The sequence below is a fragment of the Triticum dicoccoides genome, chromosome 6A (genome assembly GCF_002162155.2).
Source record: "Triticum dicoccoides isolate Atlit2015 ecotype Zavitan chromosome 6A, WEW_v2.0, whole genome shotgun sequence".
In the NCBI taxonomy this organism is placed as follows: domain Eukaryota; kingdom Viridiplantae; phylum Streptophyta; class Magnoliopsida; order Poales; family Poaceae; genus Triticum; species Triticum dicoccoides.
This window is the reverse complement of record NC_041390.1, coordinates 425,905,224-425,909,040: the sequence shown is the minus strand read 5'-3', so window position 1 is coordinate 425,909,040 and position 3,817 is coordinate 425,905,224.

Sequence of the window (3,817 nt, the reverse complement as noted above, 5' to 3'; positions counted from 1 at the left end):
CGTTCATTTGACAAGTACGACATCAACGAGTATCGCTTTCGTACCTATGGCAAAGAGCTATCTATGGCCGACCGAAAGTTTACAAATTGTTGTGTATCTGCTATCGGTGAAGGAGGTACCAAGTATTATGGGAGAGTTGAAGCAATTTATGAACTTCTGTTCTGTGGTGAAAACCCACCGAATGTCGTAGTCTTCAAATGTTATTGGTTTCAGTCGAAGGAGACTAGAAGGACTCATGAACATATAGGGCTAGTTGAAATCAACCAAAGCACTCATTTAGATGTTCCTGATGTCTATATTATGGCTCAACAGGCGACCCAAGTATTCTATCTACCGTGGTCCTGCCAAACTAATCCAAATCTGAAAGGTTGGGATGTCATTTATGAAGTGCCGCCACGTGCTAGACTTTCTCCCCCAAAGGAAGAGGATTATGAACCTCACATTAACCCAGACACATATGAAGGAGAATTCTTCCAAGAGACACGTCTTTCCAAAAAGCATTTCAAGAACCGCTATACTTCACCCCAAAACATTGAAGTAGACAGCGACAATGAATCCGACATCACCCCAGAGGAGGAACAAGAAGAGCCGGAACAAGAAGAGGTTACTGCTATGGATGACCTATCAATGCTTGACCGATTACGTCAAGGTGGCCTTGCACATGTTGATGCCAATGAACCCTATGAGCCCATCATTGATTATAGTGATGATGATGATTATGCATTTATTGATGATACTGATCGAGATTATTAGTAGTGTCAGGTATTCAATTTTTTTATGTTGTACTTGATGATGATACACTTAAGGATATACATATTATTATTCATGTCGGTACTTTTTTTATGTTGTACTAATTTCGTTTATTCTTTGTCATGGCAGGTGTTGAAAGATGGTGGGCGCTGGTCGGGAGCGCGCCGAGGCCCCTTCTTCGTCGGCGCATGGTGCGAGGTCTTTCATTCCACACGCACCTCTCCGCCGAGCATTGCTGGACAGTATGGCGACACCGCCGGGCCCTTCTTCGTCGACCGCGGTGCCCAGCAGGGGACGAGGTAAGAAGAAGAGAGGAGGTGGAGCACGTGGTCGTGGGAGAGGAGGTAGGGTGACTCTTATGGCGCCTTCCTCGCCACCGCCCCCAGCTGTTTCACCCGAGCACGTGACTGCTAGGGTGGACTCGTCTGAGGAGGAGGCTGCACGGACTCCGGTCCACGAGCCTCCGGTCCACGAGTCTTCGGCCCACGAGCCTCGGGTCGACGGGCCTTCGGCCCACGAGACCCCGGAGGAGCACACGTCTGGATGGGGTACCTGGTCGGGTCAGCCTGAGGATGGCGGGGAGCCAAGTGGCCATGCTGATGATGGCGGGGAGCCGACTGATGAGGAGGGGGAGGAGGGGGGCAACGTCTACCAGCGTGGTGCTACACGGCTCCCGTTCGTGCCACCGACCCGCGAGCAGAGGTGGTTGATTTTCCCTGATGAGGAGAGGTAAGTGCATTTAATGTTTTTGTACCTTCTGCATTCACGTTTCTTCAAATAACTGATGTGTTGGCCTTGTCATGCTGCAGGGGTTGGGACCAGCATGAAAGTGTCCGCCGGCCCAACTCCGTCCTTGGAGTTCTGATTCGGCAAAACTTCCCGGGGTTTGTCACGTTGCCTGGTGAGGGTCGTCTTCCAGAGGTTGGATTGACTTGGGAGCACTACTTGGCTGCCCCGGCCCCGCCGGGTGAGATTATCGACGGTGTCTTGTGCAAGACGAGGGCAGATGTCGTGATCAGAAAGTTCTGGGTAATTGCTCCTTTACACAATTAAAAATCTTCAACTAGCTAGTTATTAATTGTACTAATCAATATCGTCTCATTTGATTGCAGACATTCTACAGGTGTGAGGAGGGATACGAGGAGGAGGCGGATCATGTTATCCACAAGGAGTGCAAGCGCCTACTTCAGAACTTACGGCATGAGGTTCGGGTGCAGGCTGTTCGAGACTACTACGCCGGGCATGGTATCAAGAAGCCCAAGCAGGAGTGCCGTGATAAGTTCTTGAGTAAGGAGAAGTACATGAAGGTAATTCTTAAGGCCTTGTACTTACTTCCATCATTTAGTAATTCATAGCCTTAGCGCTCAAGTTTCTATTTGCTAACTTAGGCTCCTTCGAGATGGTGTGCGGATCGAATGGATTGTTGGGAGGTGTTGGTCAATGCGTGGTGCTCAGAAGAATGGCTGGCCACCCACAAAGAGGCCAAGGACAAACGTGCCCAAATGGAAGGTGTGCCACACCACCAAGGCAGCTCCAACTTATTTCAGTACGGGCGGAACTGGGTATGTGGTTTGCTTCATGATTCATGCAATTCATTCATCATACTAGCTATAGCCCTTTAATTACTAATTTACTTTGTTTCTCTCTTTCAGGCACGCTACAATAAGGCGGATAAGGTACCAGAGGTGTACGACCTGTATGCCATGGCCCACACTGGCCCTTACAAGAAAGTCAAGGCATTCTCTGCGTCTGACCTCGATGATCCAAAGAACTTCACCAACATCTCCGCCCATGACAAGCTCGTGCAATATAAAGATTAGGGGAAGGCGAGGAAAGGGGAGGACTTTAACCCGAGCCAGGGTCCCATTGATACAGAGCTGCTGATGATATCTGGTGGCGGGAGGTCCCATGGCTCCATAGCCATGGGAGATGGACTTATCCGTTGTCCTAGCACTCTCCCGGAGATCAAGGCGCGCCAGTCGAGCTCCGCTCCTGAGATAAGGCCTCGTGAACGGCCAGTCCAACTCGCCTTCAAGGTTAGTTATACGTACTCAGCTATCTTTCTCCATTACATTGTGTGCGCTTCCATCAATGATTACAAATGGTCATGTGAGTGGTGTTGCAGGCTGCTATACAGAGTGAGAGAGATAGAACAGAGAAACTTCTGGCGGAGGCGGCGGAGAGGCAGCGGGAGTTGGAGGAGAGGACGACAAAGATGTTGGAGGAGGAGAGGGCACGGAATGACATGCATGCAAGGGCCATGTACGAGCTCCTTGTGGTAAGTTTCTTCTGCAGATTACTTGCTAGTCTTAACATTTGAGTCTCATTACTAACTAGTATGACTCTATTGTGAAAACCAAATGTGCAGTCTGTGTGCGAGAAGTCCAGTCAGACCGCTCCGCCGATGCCAGTGATTGCTCCTGGGAGCACGGTGAGTTTAATTTGAATGGACATTACTTGCTAGTCTTAACATTTGAGTGTCATAATGCTAACGAGACATTGGAAATGATCTTTGGTGCGGCTTAACTCCAGAAACGCATCGCATGATCCTTCTCCAGCTACCGGCGAGAGCCAGCCTGCTCCTTCTCCAGCTACCGGCGCGAGCCAGCCCGGTCCTACACCTCCGTGATCACGGTAAGTTTCTCTAGTGTTTTGCTTAACAAATGCATAAAGACCTAGACTTAGCTTTATTTCCTCCAATATGCTTACCATAATGACCTAGAGTTAGCTTCTTTTCCTCCAAAATGACTTAATAAGCTTACTGACCTCATAAACCATCCATTCTACCTAAGTTAGCTCTAAAATGATATGTACTTAGCTTACTTATGTCAAAAATTGCATAATTAACTTAGTTAGCTCATAAACGATCCATTTTACCTAGGTTAGCTCCAAAATGACCCATCTTACCTAGGTTAGCTTATAAATGATCCAGTTTATCCAAGTTAGCTCTAAAATGACCCAATTTACCTACAGTAGCTCCTAAACGATCCATTTCACCTAAGTTAGCTAAAAACGATCCATTTCACCTAAATTAGCTCTTAAATGATCCATTTCACCTAAGTTTGCT